The sequence below is a fragment of the Acinonyx jubatus genome, chromosome B1 (assembly GCF_027475565.1).
Source record: "Acinonyx jubatus isolate Ajub_Pintada_27869175 chromosome B1, VMU_Ajub_asm_v1.0, whole genome shotgun sequence".
Classification (NCBI taxonomy): Eukaryota; Metazoa; Chordata; class Mammalia; order Carnivora; family Felidae; genus Acinonyx; species Acinonyx jubatus.
This window is the reverse complement of record NC_069382.1, coordinates 152079985-152101981: the sequence shown is the minus strand read 5'-3', so window position 1 is coordinate 152101981 and position 21997 is coordinate 152079985. Positions and strand designations below refer to the sequence as shown.

Sequence of the window (21997 nt, the reverse complement as noted above, 5' to 3'; positions counted from 1 at the left end):
GATTCCATTTTCATGTTTAGGTATTTAGGAGCCATTTCCTCATTCATGCTAGAATCTTGATTTGCCTTAACTCAATATCACTAATATGTTTCTCTAAACATACATTTCCTTCTTTGTACGAAAGGCACCTGTCTGTCTTGTTTCCCCACAACTTGACTTTGTGTTTTATTACTTCATTTGTGAAGTAGTTTTATCATAGTGGCTTTGGATTCTTGAGTAATTTGCCCAAATTTTTTGTGCCCCAGTTTCCTCATCAGTAGTATGGGGATAATGATACTATCTATGGTATAAAATTGTTGGGAGAACTAGATTAATTGAAATGCTTAGAATGTACCTTACACAAAGTAAATGCTCAACAAATATTGCTTTTAATTTTTTCGGTACACTAATCTTGACTAAGAAACATGACCCATTTCCGACCCTAGTGTGAAAATGCTTTGGGGAACTGTAAATGGTTTAATAAATACAAAAGTTCCCTTCAGTTACTAAGTCTGAGGAGTGTAAGGGTTTTTCTGGGAACCTAGTATTTAATTATTTTTACACACACAGCATGTGGGATACATCTATCCAGTTTAAAATATGTAATGATGCAGGGTTTTGCTTATCCATCCAACATCTGAAAACACAAACATTCTGAGTTTGAAGTTAAAATGCCAGGTATTATTAGAAAGACAGGATCTGGTATTGGGAAAAATGGATCAATTTATAAAAGTGGTAGACATCAAGACTGTTATTTCTATTGTTAGGGAGAGCAAATTAGGACGGTCTTGCTGGGCAAGAGTCAGAGAGACAGACGAAATGGGTGCTAAAAAAAGACCAAACCCTGTCACCAGAGAATCTATATCCCCTTCCTCCACCAGACTATATGATGCTCCTTTATGATATGTCTCTTCTCTTGTTTGCTTTGATGTTTATTTTAGCCATTTTCCTTTTGACAAAGAAAGGTTTGTTTGGAAGCCAGGATGGACGAAAGATGAGGAATAGTATCGGTGCCCTAGGAGGAGGGAGGAGTCAATTGCCATTGAGGACCCAGAATCACCTGCTCCAAAAGTGCTGAGCGGGGTACTCTTTCTTTGGGGCAGCTCCAGTGCTCTGTAGAAGACCTAATGTGTAACAGTTTTGAAATCTAATTACCGGTGCTTCATGGGGCAACACCATTACTGGCTGAAGGATTTTAATGGGACCATAAAAATTATAATTGCTGAAGAAGGTCAGGTTGGCCCAGGCTCTGTTATTTGATATCACGGCAAATCGATGATTGATTGAAAAAAATGTACCAGTCTCTCCACTTGCCAATCGGTAAACATTTTCACATGACGTACCTTTCTGTGAGTACTAATACTTGCAAAGACAAGTGAAATACAGACTGACAGTTTTGATTTAAAAAAAATAAATGGCAGTTTTTAAATTTCTTTTTAAGGTATTGATATTATTGTCTTTTCAACGGATTTTAAAGGCGTGTGCTTGACCTTGATTTTCTTAAGGCTACGTTGCTTTAACCCTGTTCAAGCATGTGGACATCTTTAGGTGCCTAATCAGAGCTTAGAAATTCTTTGAAGCACGTACAAATAAGTGTACTGAGAATCTTTTTAAGCAAATGAAAACTAATTATGGGTAAGAAATGAAAACCCAGAGTTTCATGTGCTTCTCTCTCTTTATGTGTATCCCAGCACGTACTCTGTGGTATGTAAGATCATCCACTGTTCTGAGACCCCCTGATGATAGGCCCATATGTGCGCACATACCTGAGGTAAGCCTAACAGGACCCCGTTAACAGGCACCATGGAGGGCTTACCTCACCATGTCACTGCTCGCATTGCTTTGTTTCAAACTCAGTGTGGGTCACCCTGTTTTATTTTTACTCTTTCCCTTCTTTTGTGGCTATAGTGTGCGATTTAAGTTTTCTTCAGAATGCTGCTTTCCACTTACCCAAATTTCAGATACTCCCTTCTGAAATTCAAGTTTCATGGGTCATTTGGCACAGTTATTGGCTTATTTCCAAGCTTGCCATCTCCCTTTTGTTTAGTATTGCTGACATTTTCATGTTTATTCATAAAAAATATCATGTGAATTTACACTGGCACTGGGAGAAGGTAGCGTCTGTGCCAACAATAAGTGTCATTTGGGATGTAGAGGGATTCAGAGCTATAATAAATTGTCTCATTCTACGTACAGTAAAATGTATCACAGTCATAAATCTTACCTTTCAAATGCATTTCTTTAATTGCAGTTGCTGGGTGCTTTTTTTTTTTTTCTCTATCACTACCAAAAAAAACTTGAGTATTCTTAATATTTTAAAGGGAGGATTAAAACATGTTTCTACAGGTACTTTTTTTTTCCCCTAAGTTATTGGTTGTTTACATTCTTCAGGCCTCAGATTTCCTTTTAATGCAAAATTTCCAAGTTGAAAATCCAGACTTTCTCAGATGTATTTTTTTAAGTAGAAATAGGAAAATTCAAGAAAAATTCAGAGAAATACATGATGATGTTTTTTACTTATATTTTTTTCAGTTATAAATGAAAATTGATGAGATTTTTAAAAGATTTTCTATCTATTCCATTCTTAACAATTCTTGAATTTTGTTTAAGCCCTACTTTACCCATAGACATTTCATAGAGTCATAATTGATCTTGATATTACACCCTTCTGACCATTTGTATCACATTCATAAATTTAGCCTATTATCTTAGCCCAGTTTATACTTTACATGGTACTTTATTTCCTATTTAAATGTTATTGATTTGTCCCATGTATTTAATGTTCTACTTATTCAACGAGGAGGAATCATGTCTTTTTCAAACAAACAACAATAGTAATAATAATACCTGGTAGTTACCAGGTGTTTACTCTATGCCAGGCTCTGTTTAAGCTTCATAAATAGCTGGAGAGGTAGAGAATTTTATTATACTTTTTTTTTTTTATCCAGGAAACTGAAGCACAGAAACATTACGTAACTCCTCCAATGATACACAGCTATGCAGTGGTAGTGGCAGGATTTGACCTCATTTGAAACTATGTGACTCAAAGCCTATTCTCTCAACTACTGCACTACCCTGCCAAAGAAAATAAACCATCCAATGAATTATTTGTTGAGTAAATTATTTTTTCATAGATCAGTCTGAATTCTGCCAGTAATGATTAGTATAACCATTGTTAATGATTGCAAATCAAATGACTGCCTTATTCAAGGTGTTAATACTTGGGCATATGGAGCTACACATAATTGTATAGGATTTAGGTAGGCAAATACTTCTAATTTCCTAGAGTGACTTGTGAGTCCCAGTGACCTTTGTCAGGATGTGGGCATGCTATTCCCTAGGCAACAGTTACTTGAAGAAGCATAAGGTTTTGCTATAGCCAAGTTGGTTTTGCTATGGTTGAAGCTTTGAAATAATTAACAGAAAACAAGCTTATTATTTCTTAAACTGAATTTGGTTAATGGAAGCTACTCTTACAGATGTTTAAACATGAGATGGGTATTTCATCTTATCCACATATCTAAACAATGGCATTAAAAGCAGTTCTGGGGACACCCGGGTGACTCAGTTGGTTAAGTGTCTGACTTCAGGTCATGATCTCACAGTTCCTGGGTTCGAGCCCCGCCCCACGTCAGGCTCTGTGCTGGCAGCTCAGTGCCTGGAGCCTGCTTCAGATTCTGTGTCTCCTTCTTTCTCTGTCCCTCCCCCACTCACAATCTATCTTTCAAAAATAAATAAACATTAAGAAAAAAAAAAAGCAGTTCTGAATTCAGTGGCTACGTGGTACATTTGCCCTAGCCTTTGGAGTTAAAGGCTCTGTGAAATTCTATATTTCTGTATTTATAAAAGAAATATTTTTAATAACTTTATTCAGAAACAATAGTGTGATATTGTGTGATATTTACACAAAGAAAAGCCAATGGGGTCAGTGGTGAGGAACAGCCATTGATCCAGTCTTAAACTTTAAAATAGCCTTAAATTTATTGATGGGGAGGCCCTGGCCTTCTATGGCCTGTCTTCGTAATGTCCCTTTACTCTTCTGGAGGCCCTAGCCTGCAGTATTCCAGGTATCTGCCCACAGGAGCCATTGCCTTTATCCTGGATGGCTGATCCATTAATTTGTCTGCCCAGGTAGCAGGCCAACAGGTCTAATTCCAAAAGAATTATATTGAGTAAGGGTATTATAGATTATGCTTAGAGTATACCTCAGTGGTTGTGAACTTGTGTATATTTAAAACACATCCAAATACCAGAATCTTGGTGGTTCTCTTGAGTGCATTAAATTTCATTCACAAATATAGCACTGTATATTCATTTAGTGTGCTGGCCTGTCAACATAACTATTTGCTGACCTATTACACTTACATAATTGTGAAGCAAGTTTCGTACATTTCAAGTAAATATTACTGATTTGGGTTTTTGTTTATTTTGTTTTATTTTGGTGTTGGCTATACTTTGAATAAGTTGTGCCCCACATGTTACCACATGATTCCACTCAATTTAACACCCCATGCAACAGATATAATACTTCTTATTAATGTATTAATGATATATTCTGCACATTGATCAAAATGTGACAGCACAGTATGTGAAGGAGTTGTGATATATAATGAGTTATATAGACTTCTGTCAACTGTGTAGGAAAGTTACCAAAAGGTTGATATTGTCCTAGGTAAAGACCAATCCCATTATTTCAATGACCTATTAGACACATAATTTTCTTTTTTTTTAATTTTTTAAATGTTCATTATTTTTGAGAGAGAGAGAGAGAGAGAGAGACAGATTGCGAGCAGGGGAGGGGCAAAGAGAGAGAGAGGAAGACACAGAATTTGAAGCAGTCTCCAGGCTCTGAGCTGTCAGCACAGAGCCCAACGTGGGGCTCAAACTCACGGACCGCGAGATAATGACCTGAGCCGAAGTTGGACGCTTAACCGACTGAGCCACCCAAGCCCCCCTAGACATAATTTTCTTAATACAGCTCCTCTTATATCAGAGATTGCTTTTTCATAACACACCTAGTGTAGCATGATTGTCAGTAATCACAATGTGATCAAATATTATTTGGTATTTTATTAGAAGAATGTATTTCACGGCACCATTTATAGATGATGTTTCATCTGCAATGTCGAGTTCCTTCTACATAAAGAGTAGACAATATTCGCTGGTGCTTCCTTCAGTTCTTTCTGTGCATTATTAAAGTTAGGATCCATTTGGCAATAGGGTATGCTGCAAACCTAACAGTGCTGTCTCAAAACATATGCCTCAGATATTTTGCTGTAATTATAAAACTAATAGATGTCACTGTTTCAGTAAGTCAATTAGAATACTCCTGGCTTGGAACAGTATCAGGGAAAAACATTTTTGACAGTTTTAGGAATCCTTGCACATAAAATTACATTAAATGTTTGCATTTGATTCTATCCTGTGTTATATCCATAAATAGCAGCATATCATTTTAGTTAGAGTATAGGTTTTGAAATCATACAGATCTGGGTTGAAATCCCAAGCCTGTCAACTGGGAGCTATGTGTCCTTGGACCATTCTGCTCATGAGCCCCAGATCCCTCAACCCCAATATGAAGTTATAACTACAAAACAAATAAATGAGAACTTATATGTAAAATATTTAACCCAGTGCCAAGTATATAGTAATCAATCACTCAACTCAATGGAATTTAAAAAATTAATGTGTGTAATTTACTACAGTGTATCTCAATTCTTGCAAGTTTTTATTTACAGTTATCTAGGGGGAGGAAAAAAATTATTTTTCCTACTACTCGTTTAGTTTCTCTGGGTGGGGACCTATATGGTGGATTGATAAGACAGATTAAAAAGAGAAAAACACACAAATTTAATATAAGTTCTATATGGCAATAGAATCTTTATAAGGAAATGATGACCTTATGAAATGTTAAACCTGAGTTTTTATACTAGGTTTGACAAAGAGCAGAAAGTTGTGGGAAAACAGGATAAACTAAAAGGGTATGAGTGAAGGGTAATAAACTGGAGGAAATTTAGGCCTGTTCTTTTGGATTCCTCTTGACATCCTTCTGTCTTCAGAGATAAGGATGCTCCTTTTTTCTGGTTACAGAGAGGGCACCTCTTATAAGAGGGCCTTATGACCTGCTTCAGGTAATAAGGGGAAGGTTAGAGAGTCCTTCTTGCACCTGTTGTTTCACACAAGCTTTCAGCTTAAAATCTTTAATATGTCAAGGTGCCATATTTAAGGAAGGATATTCTCATCCCATTCATGGTCCTTACTGTTACATGGCTGATGTCATATGAGCGTACTTGTCACCTATTTAAATTCAAGAGCTGACTGCCATCTGCATAGAGACAAATGAAGCCTTTTTCTTTTCTGTGATTTTAGTTCCTTTTGTCTCTTGATATAGCACTATGTGTACACTTAAGTTCTGCATTTCTGCATTGAAATGTGTTGTTTTAAAATTAAGATTATCCTTTGTGACAGAAATGACTGTCATATGCTTTCAAGATTGTCTATCAGTTAAACTCAGATATCTGAGTTGCATAACACCCAGATACTTGGAAAATTATGGGGACTGATGTTGCAACTATTTCTAAGTATCTTCCTTATTAAAAAGTACTGATATATACATATAATGATAAGACTTTATTATTATTTAAGTATGCAAATATGAATGCCTATTACCATATCACTAACTTGATTCTGGAGTCTATTTTTACATTCATGCACCTAGCGTTGTTTTATATTAATTATATCAGTAGTTAATCATTGTTTTTGCTTCTTCCCTCCAATGAGAAAATATTTTGGAGCCAATTATGCTTCTGTGATGAGGACTGAGTATGCCCCCCCCCTTTTTTTGGTATGTTCTCCCTTAGTCTAGAAATTAATTTTTATTAACTCATCATTATGTTCGTTACATCAATAAATCAGCAAGTATTTATTGTGTACCCAGTGTTCACCAAAGCAGCATTTTGTTGTCTTTAAATTGCTTATAAATATCTCAGTTACTTGCTAATTCACTGTGTAGATTAATTGACCTTGATCTAGTTATAGATTTAAATTATGTTCTCCTGGAATCTTAAAAGTTTCAAGGGCTCACTTTTCCAGACATAAGTTAGTAAATGAAAGTATATAAGTTAAAATTGCAAGCATGCCTATCTCTTTCATACTCTCTATTCAAGAATCCTGCTAGTGTTGCACTGTGTGTTAACTAGCTGGTCTATGTTGTATTTTAAAAGGCCAAAGAAGTAAGGCTCTAGAAAAAGAGCTATGGTTTTTATGTGGTAAGTATTTCAATAATTTCTTATGATGGAGGCCTATCTAAACACATTTTCTCTTACCAGAATAGGAAGGGCAATCTAAGGGCTTCATTTAACTGAACATTATTATAGCATAAAAGTAATAGAAAATAATTATTATTTCTGCTGAAGTTCCACTTGTCAGTTGAGCTTTAGCTGCTTGTGAACTCAAGAGTCATGATCTAAGTGATTTATCTTCTTTCTCCATTCCCAACATTGACATGAGAATAGACAGAATCAGCTACAAGTTCTGTTTTTCCTCTTTCTGTGCCTGTAGCAGTAGCTCTGTGGAATGTGTATGATTTCGACCGTTAGCTACAATCTTTTTCTGAACTTGCACTCTTAACTGTATGTAACTGGAAAGGCTGTTACAAAAATGAGCTAGAAATATTGCAGTAGTATTTTTTTTTTAACCTAGAGAAAAAGTGAAGAAAAACTGCTATGTTAAAACAAATTTTTGTGGTATCCAAAATCGAAATGATACTAATTAATGTAAAATGGGCATTATGAAAAAAAGTTCAAGATTAAGGTAGGTACTGTTTTGCTTACATATGTGCATATGTGTGCACACACACACACACACACACACACACACACATATTTTGCAAGTATTTAATGGCCCTGAATTCACATAGACAATATATAGTTGACTAAGCTAAGGGAGAAGATTCATTAGACCTGCTGGCTCCTCCAAATGCATAAATTTAACTTAGACATGATGTGCAGATATCAGTTCTTCAGTAGTCGTAGGAACTACATTGATACTCTTAGCAGATGCCTCTGGCATACATAGTATTCCCTTGGCTCAACTCTGTTTTCACCCAGACCCAAAGTGAACTATTTTGTTGGCACTCAGGCCTATCCCAGTTACCTAATTGTCAACTCAAATGCCTCCTACTTGTCTTTCAGCATTCTGCCATAAGACTTCCTGAGGACCAGTAGTTTGCTCAGCTAGCACCCATCTGCTTATGTGCAGGGAAGTTCATGCCAGTGAAGATTGTTTTCAGTCACTGGCAGAAAAGGCCTGTGCATCATTACCCCAGTTTTATATTTTTCAGAGATCTGGGCAGAATTGGGTCCTCCTTGCCAACAGTGGCAACTTCAATAATAACACATATTGTAGCTTTTCTTCTTTTTTCATCTCTCTCTCCCTGTTGCTTAACACTTAGTTCCTGGGATCACCTCCCAAATAAACTACCTGCCTACCTGCATCAAGGTCCTTACCTTGTCCTCTACTTTCTGGGGATTCCAAATGAGAGTATTATGCCATATAGGAACATTTGAATTGATTATGTTTGAATAACTCCAAACATTTGTAGGCATAATCAATCCATAAGTATTTGCCAACCATTTAGTTATTTAGTGTTGTTAGGAAAATATCACACAGCCTTTTGTGAATCTGGTTTGGCAAAACGTTAATCTTATTACCACCTCTTTTAACATTTAACATACTGTCTACCTTCTTGGAAAGCAACTGTCATCTTGTTGGTGAAGTAACACTTACATGTTTGAAACAGTTGGCCGATACTATGAGAATCTGTGCCTTTCTGCCATTTTACTGATTACTGAATTTCTTGGTAGCACACTAATTGGAGTGATGTCTTACTCCAGAAGTCTCAAGGTGATCAATTGCAGCAGAACTTTCTACCTAAAGCTTATCTTTCAAAAGCAGGCTCTCTTGAAAGGTATGGTTCACATAGGAAGTTGTGAAAAACTTTGTAGAAGAGGAGGGATTTTACCCAATTTTAGGTAACTGTGTTGGAGACTGTGAAAGTCAGTATCAAATTAGCGGTATGTGCAAGGGCACAGATGTAGGAGAATCATTATGTTTCATCCAAAAGAGATGTTAGGGAGAAAGTAGTCCTATAACCAACTTGCTTTTTCTTGTGTAAAAATGGAAGTTTATGTGCAAAAAAAATAGTATATAAAAATGAAAGCAAGGCATCCATTCACACACAGCTTTTCAGAGGGAAAATAAAATGTGTCATAACAAAAATGCTGGCATATATTTACTTAGATATCTTGGACTTGTAGGTGTGTAAAAGATGTAGTATAGCTATTTTACATTTGTGTACATGATCTGGCTTGATGAATATCAATATTTTTCTTCCATTGTATTATCACAACCAAGGATAAAGTAATTATCACAGAACTGGGAGAAAACAGGTTGTATTATCCCATGCACCTATTCTAACTTTTGCATGTTTGACTACCTGGTCAGAATGGTGGTGGACGATCAATTACATAAACCATGTCTACAACCATCTTCTGTGGGAGAAAAGGGACCGGAAAAAGCAAGAATTTGTTTGTCTTCAGAGTAAACAAAACAAAACAAAACAAACAAACAAAAAGACCAAAAAAAAAAAAAAACCCTCTCCCTCTACAATACTGTCAAGAGAAGTGCTGACTATTTCAAACATTTTGTTTACCCTTCCATTATGAGTTTAAGACTATGGACTGAATTTGCTTTAAATTTTATTTGTCCAAATGCAAATAAACTAAGTTTGTTAATGACCCGTTTTTTTCTGGTGGTAGCGTTAAGAAAGGCATCAAACGTCATAAAATTAAACCAATTAGCTTCAACTGTCTTGCTTCTTTCTCTAGTGAAGCAGTCATATGGCTCTAGAAACGATAAATAAAATCTTTTAAAGTCTTAATATACCCTTCATTGGCCCTTTCTGAATATTCCCAAGTACATATCAGAAATATAGATCTGGTCCTATTAAACTGCCATTTATTAATATTAACAAAGCAGCATTGCTGCCAGAAGCAAAAGCAGAAAAACAATTTATCTCTCTGCCTTCTTGAAGTGTGCAAGATAAATATGTACCAATTTAAATGAAAGTGAACATCAGTAAACTAGACAGATTTATTGAGTTAGCTTGTAGCAAAATGAGCTTGTTCCGTTTTCACATACTTTTTCTGGTAGTAAATGTTTTAATCTATTGATGCCATGGAGAAATGCTACATTAGCTATAAAACAGAGAGAGGGCACCGTTCAGTGACAGGACCAATAATATGTATAGAGCAGTAAACACTTTGCAAGTATTTAATGGTCCTGAATTCAAATAGACAATATATAGTTGACTAAGCTGAGGGAGAAGATTCATTAGACCTGCTGGCTTCTCCAAATGCATAAATTTAACTTAGACATGATGTGCAGACATCAGTTCTTCAGTAGTTGTAGAAACTACATTTGATTTCAAAAAGAAGGAAAACCCATTCTCATAGGCTGCTGCACACCAGAATTTTATATTCTCTTTTTCCTTTGATGGTATAAGCTCTTGATTCTTACTGTTGTTGTGAAGGATTTATTATTTCCCATCTCACATCTCTCCTCTCTAAAACTGGTAGACACAATAGAGCATAGAACCTCACCATGATCTGATGAACCCATGTTACACATGTAACAAGTGAGCTGATATTCAGGGAAGACTTGTGAGTTAAGACACCATTGTTTGGGATGAAAAAATACCATGTGAGAAATCTAAGAAACGTAAAACTTACCTCCATACTCTATTTCCAAATGTATATGTCATTTGCTTAAAAGTAGATACCAGGGGCTCCTGGGTGGCTCAGTCAGTGAAACTTCTGACTCTTGATTTTGGCTGAGGTCATGACCTCATGGTCTGTGGTGAGATGGAGCCCCATGTCAGGCTGTTTGTTGAGCATGGAGCCTGCTTAAGATTCTCCCTCCCTCTCCCTCTGCCCCTCTCTCCCACTGACATGCTCTTTCTCTCTTAAAAGAATGATAATAAAATAAAATAAAGTAAAAGCAAAGTAGAATAAAAGTAGATACCAGATTCGGAGGTCACGTAGTTTTTCGATAAGTGGCAAATCAGCCAAAATTCACAACTTGAGATTTCATGCAAAATATCATACTTTGAATCTACTTTTCAAACTTTGTTAAGTTTGAAATAGTGTATCGCACCATTGTGTTACTTCATTTTCTGGGTGAGAAAAATTAGTCAATATAAAATGACCAGTAATCTTCTTGGGAGACTATGCAGACCATCCAATGAGCATAAATCTTACAGCCAAGATTATCTTTTTTCAAATCCTAGTTCTGTTTCTTACTAGATTTGTGACCTTAAGATTTGTTAATTAATTTCTCTATCCCATACTTTTTTCATCTATAAAATGGTGACAATATATACTTACCTTAAAGAGCTGTTTTGATAATTAAATGAGTTAATAGTGTTTTCACACAGTAAACATTCAACAACTGTTAGCTATTGTCGTAAATGCTTGTTTCAAATTATGCATTTATTCATTCATATTTAAAAATGCCCAAAATTGCAAGCTATTTTATTTTCAGTATTCATTATTGTAAAATGTAGCACAATGGAACAGAGTATAGTAGTTTTTTTGTTTTGTTTTGTTTTAGTAATTAGATATTAAGCTAAAAATCACATGGATTTATTAATCCTCATATTTAGAAAATATTCACTTCAGCATAGCAGTTACACAATCCACATCTACATTTTATTTTAAAATTTCGTTTCCCTTTATTTTGCCTTTGGTAATATGAGTAAAGTTATACCACTTATTCAAAAGCATCAAAGGTAAGAGATGTACTGATTCAACGAATTCAAACTATTTACTGAATAGCTTCCACATTCCAGGTACTATTCTGGATGGTGGGACACAGCAGTGAAGAAAATGGAGAGAGTCCTTGAATATGTACAACTAACTTTCTAGTAGATAAACAGAGTATGTCACAGTGTGAGGGTTTCTAAGGAGATATATTTTCTATCTGAAATGTGTTTGTATTTAATGTTGTACTTTTTAAAATAATGACCTAATACAGTAGACATAATAATAGTACTTACATAAATACTTCATAATCATTGTATATACTTCATGTTGCGCCTACACATAAGAAATTAAAATTTTACTAAATACCAACTGCAGTTGACTAGATATCAATTGCTTTCTTATTTAATTTTGTCTCCAAGGAAGGTTATTTCACTAAAAAGTAAACAACAACAATAGACACTAATAATATTATACCACTGATAGTGCCTTACGTGGTGCTCTAACCAGCAAATTCATTCTTACGATCCTTTACAGGGAGCTGCTTCTACAAACAGTTGGAGGCTAGTTAGTTTAAACAGACAGTGAAGTATGTTGCCACCAGTCCAATAGGAAAATAAATACGTAATGACTTGTTTCATTCCCTAAAACTCTGTTTTTCCTCTCAACTGACACATTTCAGTAAAATAAACAAAAAGTGCATTCAGTGAATTACTGAACAGATGTTGTTTGAGTGTTATAAAGAATGGGAGGGAAAACACACTTTGTTGTCTGTTTAATTTAATTTTAGATTTAATATCTTAGCTTTGGGTATTGTACTGCATTACATACATTTGGGGGCTGTCTGCTCATTTTGCTACCTCACTTTGACCTAGCTAATGCACAACTCTTGTTTAAGGAATCTTCATTCCTTCTGTCACTGTCTTTCAAAGGAAGGACGTAAGTCCATAAGGAAACCAGATTGTGAAGAATCTGCCCTCTTTCTCAGGAGCACACAGTTCCTGGGTCAAATATTATAACATTGTTGAGCTAGACCCCATTGTGAATGTTTTCCACTGCAAGTATGAAATAAGTAGAAATTGTTTACTACACAATTTACTATGTTTGGCTGGGCCAGGGGCATCTTGACACAGAATTGTCACAGATACACTATGATGGACCCTGAAGAATTAAAGAAACAGGAAACTCCTATGAGGAAACTGCTACTTCTACAGTTTTCTAAGCTCCAAAATTAATAAAACATGTTTTTTTCCCTTCAATTAGGAAAAAAAGTAGCAAACGATTTTATGTATGCCACTTTCCTTTTTGGCACATTTAATCCTTCTACCCCTGCGTTTGTTTCACCTCTGCAGACATTATTGATTTAAGTCAAACACTGGCCCCTCACTTTACAGTGACCAACTGTGCCTTGTGAGTCTGGAATCTGACTCTGCCCTAAAAGATATCCAAAGAAAGCCTCGTCTGAAAACAGATCTTAACTAGATGGTTCTGAGAAGTTCTTTAGCAAAAAATCAGTATAATAATTTTTTTCAATATGCATTATTGCTAGTTATTAATACTAACTTTAAAAAACTTTTTGTTTCTTTGTTGAAATCACAATCAGATATTGTCACTGACAGCAGGACATCAAAAACGGTATTTTCTATACCCATTAAATATAACTTAATGGGTAGAGCAGGGCTGGCACTTAGAAAGTAATAGAGGTAGGTGAGAACTCTATTCCCTCGCTCAGTTAATGAAATTATTCAACGATAACAAATAATGCAAGTACCATGTACTTGTAAGATAGTGGTTTAGCACTTGGTTTCTGATATCAGAGGCCTGGCATTGGATCCTGGTCTGTCATGTTAATTTATCTGTATCATGGTTTCTTTTTTTCCAATATTGAAGTAGTAATACTGTCTACTTTATGGCAGCAATGTAATTGTTAAGTGGATAATACGTGTAAATTATTTAAAACCATAAGCTAGTAAACAGTAAGCACTCAATTAATATTAGTTATCCTCATTATTTTTGCCCTAATCCCTTTCTTATTAGCCAAAGAGCAAAGCATAGAGGTTAAGCGTGTAGGCTTAGAAGTTCAAATACCACCTCTACCAATTGCTAGTTAATGGCCTCTGTACTCAGTCTCCCCATCTGTATAATGGTGACTATAATCTCAACAGAGTTGTTGTGAAGATTGCATAAGATGATATAGATAATATATTTGGCAAATAGGCTGCTATAGTATAAATGCTAAGTAAATAGCATTATTTACTATTTTACTAATATTAAAACTTATTGTTTTAATATTAAGGAGAAACTTCACAGAGATTACAAAATCATCCTAGCAATTGATTGTAGAATAAATATTTTGCAATGTGCAGTTATATAGGTAGCTAAAGACATAATGGACTCCACTGTAGAGGGATAAGATGTTCTACCTATGGAGAATTTTTGTGCCTTCTTAGCAGAAATGAAAGACACGCTTTGCTATCTGTAAGATTTGTCTTCTTCTCTTTTGTTGATATCATTGAAAAAACCATACAAAGTTTATATTTGGAGCCATTTGCCTGTGGTTTTAAAAGCATGTCAGTGCCAACATTTATTTACCACCACTTATAACAGGACAGTGAAATCTAACCCAGTAATGCCTGGTGTATGATATAGACTATTCTGCCTTCAAGAACCTCCAAATGCTTCCAGGAGAAGGCAAAAATATCGGGTGCCAAGAGAATGGTAAATGAGACAGCATAATTGAAATGAACTAGAATAGATATTGGCAAGCAGTGTCCATGGGATAAACATCCATTGGATTGTCTTTCTACTAGCCCATGAGCTAAGTATACCTTTTACACTTTTTAATTAAGAGATGTTAAAAAAAAAAAAAAAGACGACGACAATGGTGATGACAGCAGCTATGCAGTGCAGCCTGTATGTGTCTCTCAAAGTGTCACATACTATCTGGCCCTTTGCAGAAAAGGTTTGCCAATCCTCAGACTAGAACATTATTGACACCTCCCTCCCCACAAACTAAGCTGAAATCACACATTTATTCAACATGGGACTGCTAAATAAAGCAGTAATCATGAAGGAAGAGCTTCGAACCTACTGTAGAATTTGGCTTAACTAGAAATAGGAGAAGATGTGAGGCATTCTGAACAAGGGCAACAGAGTGAGAGAAAGTTGAAAAATATATGGAAGTGTGGAGTATATGAAATAAGAATGAATAAACCATTATAAAGAATATGATTAGGCTATAGGATTAATAAGACATAGAAATGGAAAAATCCTGTGTGTGCTCTCTCTCAAAAAATTAATAAATAAAATAAAGTAAAAAAAAAAAGTAAAGTAACTTGATTTCTTTCAGTTTCTGATCTTTCTCATCAGTAAAATTAGAGCAGTCATTCCTGCCCTCACAATACATAAAATTGTGAAACAAATAAAAAAAATTACATTATGTATTAATTTGTTTTTAATACTATTAAGAGTTTAAAAGTAAATTGTGATTTGGGGCTAATATCTAATTCTCTGGCTTCATTTGTTTTTTTATTTGTAACATATTGGCTGAGAATAAATGACATCTAAAAGAATTCAGCCCCCAAACCACAGTAATTACAACATATTTACTAAGTATGTAGGATTAGATTAGATGAATTTTAAAGATCTCATTTATTGCATCTCCAGAGCTGGATGCATAGAACCTAGTAACAGGAATCAGTCAAAAATATATTTCTCAGGAACAAATGGATGACATTTTACACAAGAAGTTAGAACAGTTTGTAGTCAAACTGTTGTTTTATTTTTAACTACAACTTCTCTTAACGATGCCCTCTCTCTGCTACTCCTATTTTTGTATGTTTTTTATCTCTTTACACAAGTTCCTCTGCAAGCATTTAAAAATAGCTTATTGTTGGTAAATAAGTACACTGAAAATCACCAATTGTTAGACTGCAATTTTTCCTGAGGCAGAGATCAGTTCCTTGTCTGTAACATGTTCGTAAAAGAACCACCAAATCCACAAAGTTTCTCTGAGGATTAAATAAGAAGATCCTCAGGAAAACTATTCACATAGTTACACACTCAGTAAGTTAGGTGTTATGATTATAATTACATGTCTCTGTATTCGAAGCTCTAAAGGTCTTGCAAATAACAAGTACATTCAGTGGACCTAATATAAATATACATTATAGTCTTACACACTCTGAGGGTACTCTGCCTTTGTTTCTTGTTCAGCAACTTTAAATGCCATGCTGTTGTTACACACTGGTAACAGGTCATTATGATGGGGGTACATCATTGATGAACCAAATGTAATGTTGTCTTTACTACCAATAATATTTTAGAAAAATTATTATTTTTACTAGAAGCTTTTTCTGATATATTCTCCAAAGAGCCTACTAATAGCTCCGTTTTCTTTTAAAAGGCTAAATTAGCAGGAAGATTTTACAGATCCATCAAAAGGATGGCAAGTTAATACAAAATAAAAAGTAGTTTCAGTTTCTGCACCCTCTATTGATATTGTATTTAAGTGTTTGAATTAGAATGTGGCTACTGAAAGCATCTTGTAAATTATTGACATTTTCAATCTACATACTCCAAGATGAAATTCATTAGAAGGTAATAATTTTGGAAACACATTATATAAAGCCATTGTAATACAGAGGTGCTTGGGCAGCACTTTTATTCACCAGTGCACGGCTATTACTTGAAAAACATAATTTAGAAGCTGAGCTGCAGAGATTACCCATGTCTTTTCATTAAATAAAGGATTAGCACCTTGTTTATTGAAAGAGACAGATGTCTGTCAGAATTTTTGATATGAAGTATACCAAAATTAATGAACTTTACAGGTCTTTTTTATTTCTATTTACTGAAGTGCTTCTGTATTTTATTGGTGTATGTGAAATAGAAAAAGAGAATTTTCTCTGTTTCAGAATAATGAGAATTAACAGGACATGAGGTATTCAGCGCATTTTTGTTTCTGGTGATAAGAAACATCTTGTTTCCTTGGGCAAGAAATGAGGAAACTTTTTTTTTTAGAAAATTATTATTATTTTGTCTTCTTTGGAGAGGCTTTGCATCAGTAGTCTCAGGGTTAAAAGCCCTGAAAAATATGACATGCAGTCTCATTCCCTGAAAATACTACAGTACAACTCATCATTGCATGGAGGCTTAAGAAACACTAATTGAGCTTTTCTTACGTGCTGCATATTGGAGATGCAACAATGGATAAGATCACTTGTATTTGAATTTCAACTCTACCACTCACTAATCAGAGAGCAGTGCCTCTTTGAGACAGATGGAAGGGACCTGTTTCTTCATTTAAAAAGTTAAGATAAAGAGAATATCTACTTCATAAGGTTTCTCAGAGATGATTGAATGAGTACTGTATGAAAAACTTCAGGGCAATATATGGCACATGGTACATGCTTAGCGAATGTTCTTGTAACAGAGTGCTTACCCTCAGGAAGATTCCATTTGTGTTAAATATATCCTCCAAAGTGCACTCTCACATGAATTTCTTGACAGAAAGGAAATGGAGAGCAAGAATGCAACAAACACTTTCATTGAGTTTACAGGTAGTGAGAGCCAGTGTTTATTACACAAATGACAGACTCTTCCATCTGTCAAGGTTGTTCTTAGTCAACTCCTTTAACCCTTGAGTTTTTGTTGAATCATCTTTGATGTAGGAATAACAAATACCACATCACAGTGTTGTTTGAAGAACTAAATCAAGTGATTCGTATGAAAACATTTTGTTAAAGTATAGAGTGGTATAGAAGTGAAAGTATTATTGTAAACTTCTGATTATTCACTTATAGATGGCCTTTTTTATAGATGATACACCAGCAAATTTTCATCCAAGACTGATTTTTTATTACTCACTTAGTTTCCTTTATTGCTGTCTCCTTCACTGCCCAGCTGGCCAGTGATAAGGGTATTTTAATAGTCCAAGCCAAATGTAACCAAGAAAATAATGCTGTTTAAAATAATAATAAATTTAAATGATAAAAAAGGTACTTATAATTTTTAATGTTGTATAACTATCTCTTGTTCCCCATAAACATTTTTATTTGTATGTTACAGAAATATAGAGGCATCATTGGATTATATAACATGGATGGAAAATATCTAGTACGACTTACAGTTTAAAATAAAAGAAAATTTAACCTATATTAGAATTAGATACAATTTCATAGTTCTTAGTTATGACAATTTAGTTCTAACAATTTTTAGCACGCAACAATTTTATTTCTCTGTAATTTGCAATGCAATTTGGAAAAGACTGGCAATGCGTGCATATGCTCTCTCATCCATACCTTTTCTAATTAAAAAATGCAATTCAAAAGTACTGCATATGGTATAGATATGGATAGAACTAATAACATCTTATTTTTTCTAAACAATAACATGGCTATTGGCTATATATTATTTCTCTTTTATGAACTGTTGGGAAATAAAGAGAAAATTTACTAGTCTTTTTTTCTTTCCTGTTTCTGCCTTTTATACAGAATAAAATTACCCTTAGTTTGAATTTGTCATTTACTCTAACCACAGGATATAGCTTACAACATTAAGTTTGACAAAGGACAACAATGAAATCACTTTGAGGAAATATATAAACATATTTGCAGAGGCTGAATGGACAATAAAAATAGTTTGGGGATTAAAAGTGAAGAGAGAAAAAAAGAGAGTAACTAGTTCCACAGAGGATTGGAAATGAACAGTGACACTATAATGCCAGAATTCAGGATATTGGACCAGACCAAAAGACAGGAGGTACTGAAGAAGGCTGAACACAGATCTCACCGTACGATTCATTTATTTATGATCTCATTACAGAGAGGAGAGAAGGGAGTATTTTTGGTCTGTGTTTTTAGATCATTACAGGCTGTTTTATAGCAACACTTTGTTCTCTCCGATATAATTCTCAAGACTATTCGTATAGTTTTTCTTATTTCCCTTTTTTTCCCTCCAGTTTTACACTTAATTAGTTGGAGATACATATTGCACATGAATTGCACCTTCCTCCACATCCATTAAAATACAAAGGCATTGTACACATAATACATTGCACATATGATTATATATAGCAAATCTGGATTCTTTTCACCATTTTTTTCTTTTTACTACATGCTTAAAACGTTAAGAAGCAGAATTAATCACCTCTATTTGGATTATATATTAATTCAGCAGCTATTCACTGAGTACTTATGCACCAGGCATTATGAAGGATATAGTGTCAAGGGTGTTAACTTGTGTCCATACAGTTTGTTTGTTTGTTTGTTTGTTTCCCCAGGGGAAAGAAGCTTCTAGAGTCAGAACCACATGATGGACAGTGACTGGCTAATCCTCAATCTTACTAAGCTTTTCAGTGACAAATTATGTTTGCCTTGCCAATTTTTGTTAAAGGGAATATGATTTGTGTATGCTTGTTTCTACTTAAATTATAGGATTGTTTTACTAGAGTCTTGAAAATAGCAAATAAATGATAAATGAGCTACAGCCAGTCATGACATAGGCAAGAACACAATAATTTTCTCCAAAATGAAACTGCCTAATAAATCTTAATTTTGAGTAACCAGCAAGTAACAGAAGCACGCTTTACTTAAGCTGCAGCTTATACCAATTCTTAGACTGAGACCAGAGCATTAAAATTTTACCTAATGACAATTGAGAAGATAGAAGTAAAAGGTCTTTAAAAATAACAATATCCAGGGATGCCTGGGTGGCTCAGTTGGCTGAGCATCTGACGTTGGCTCAGGTCATGATCTAACAGCTTGTGGTTTCGAGCCCTGCATCAGGCTCTATGCTGACAGCTCAGAGCCTGGAGCCTGCTTTAGATTCTGTGTCTCCATCTCTCTCTGCCTTCTCCCTCGCTCATACTCTGTCTCTCTCTCAGAAATAAATAACCATTAAAATTTTTAAAAATAATAACAATATCCATTAAATTGTAAGATAGTATTTACAGGATAACAAATATCACTTGATCTTAACCAAAAGGCAGAGAAGCGATGAGAATAACAAATATCAATACTTTTGATCACATATCCCACCTTCCTCATTTAGTAGTTGTTGAAAAGAGAAATACTAGTTGCCAAGAAGTTAGGGTAACTGTGCTTTAGAATAATATGAAGAGTTTTATGTAAAATAAAACTCAAGTTGTATGAGTATACATTTGATGTTTCAGAATATAAACCTTCTATATACAGTTCTCAAAGGATATATATTTAGATGTATTTCAAGGAACAAAATTAGTTCTAGAAATTCTTTTGTAACCTAGTTGTTGAAAAAAATGTCAACTTTAGTGTGACTTCCCACTTCCAACCTCCATTTTCATTGTAATGTGCCTTGAGTCCAAACTTTTGAGACTATTGATTGAATAATTTCTTAAGGTGCTTAGTTATGCTTCTTCTAGTTGTCAGTCTGAACCCAAATTTGTTAGTATTCTAGTCAGAGCATGAAGTGCATGTCTTAAGAGTTTAACTGATATGTAGTGAGGCATATAGTCCAATGAACACTGCAGTCATTCAATAAAGTTTGAACATAATGATAAATTGTAAGAGTATAGAATTGCTAAAAGAGTCCTAGAAATACTATTAAAATAAGATTTGTATATTAATGAGATAAGGAATCTTTTTAAAAAACTACATTTGCAACTTCTTAAGCATAACTTTTGGCATATACTAGCTTTGCGTTCTAACACATGTTAACATTGAGCTTTCAAAAAAGTGAATGGGGAGAAATGAATGTGATTTTGACAACAGAAGACAACAGCTTAGGTCAAAGCACAAAATCTCACCTAAATGCAATTACCCAAACAGTATTTCTCCTGTGTTTTGAAACTTCCTTAGAGTTTTATTTATTGTGCAATACTATTTTGGTTTATCCATTCTGTTGAAAGTTTTTTAGACATCTATCATTTGCAATCTGTGATTTTTAAGTTTGTGTTATGAACCCATCCCCCCTCCAACTCTTCCTCTTGTTTTTTGTTGGTCCTTTTTTCTTCTTTTTGTGATTTGGGCAAATTGTCTCTAATGAGAGAAATGTTCATAAGATAAACAAGATGCTGCTTGATCAGTTACATGAATGCTACAATTTCTCAGAATTTTCCCTGACCTGAATTGGTCAGTACCTTAAAAATAATAATGGGATCTAATTTGAAAGATGCATAGCCATAACACGGTTGAGGATCTGAATTTATTCTTACAAGAGTATGTTGATTCAGTTAAGAATTTCAGAAAAGGCCAGAACAGGTGGCTCATGATTTATGTCAACCCTCTGATAACAGATTTTTCTGAAAGATATTTTTCCATAATATCAAATATTGATGAGTGGGAGGGAGAGAAAGTTTCTTCAATAAAGATTCTGAATCCATTATTTAGTGTGAGGGAATTCCGTGTTAATGTGTACCACATGAGGTTTATTTCTCATAAAACTGACATGGAAAATCTTAGGCCTTATGAAACAAGTTACAGAGTAGTTTCTTCTGAAGAGATCAATCCTTGAGATGGGTAAAAAGCAAGACTATTATGTTAAATGGTGATATAAACTATAATATTTTATAAATGAGGCAAGTCAAACTATTTGAAAGCTTTATATGTATAATTACCTTCCTAACTTTAAAAGGGAAATATTGGTGTTCTTATTATGAATCTTAATTTCCTATGTCTATAGTTTGGAATTGTATGTTGTGTTTTTTTGTTTTTTGTTTTTTGTTTTTTTCAATCTTAGCTTGATTAACTTTTGCCTTACATTTTCCAAGTCTGTACTATATTTTTTTTAAGTTTATAATATGGTTGCTTTTTTAACAAATAATTTTACTAGGGAAATGTTTTTTTAAAAAAACATTATGTTCAAAAAGCAAGTGTGAATGAAATAAATTATTAACTTTCAGTTTGGAAGAGGTGAATAAAAAGTGCTTGGCCAATACCGTACCATTAATCTATTCTCTTTTCTCCTTTCTCTCTGTACTTCTCTCTCTCCAATAGAAGTGGAACAAAAAGGTAATTAAATACCTTTCATAAATTATATACTATTTATAGGCTAAGTTATTTAACAGTTTAACATTTAGTTAAAATAATTTTGTATTAATTCTTATCGATTTTATGAAAATTTATTTACTACTTCTGCTGCTCAACTTCACTTTAATCTGTTGTGATGACCAGTGCTGGTTTGATCCTTTTATCCTAAAACAGTTTAATCATGTAAAAATT

At 34.3% G+C, this 21997-nt stretch overlaps 1 protein-coding gene across 26 annotated transcripts in view; it reads left to right on the top strand.

Annotated features, from left to right (window-relative positions):
* The window catches only part of ADGRL3 (adhesion G protein-coupled receptor L3), an 818271-nt gene that overhangs the window by 508348 nt on the left and 287926 nt on the right, over positions 1–21997 (top strand). Inside the window, exon 1 of one of the 26 annotated variants that reach the window (XM_053217314.1) lies at positions 4767–21787. The exons of the other annotated variants lie outside the window; for them this stretch is intronic. The gene's annotated coding sequence lies outside the window, so the exon portion shown is untranslated. Of the gene's footprint in view, positions 1–4766; positions 21788–21997 lie in introns of those variants that run through there. 26 annotated transcript variants of the gene reach the window in all.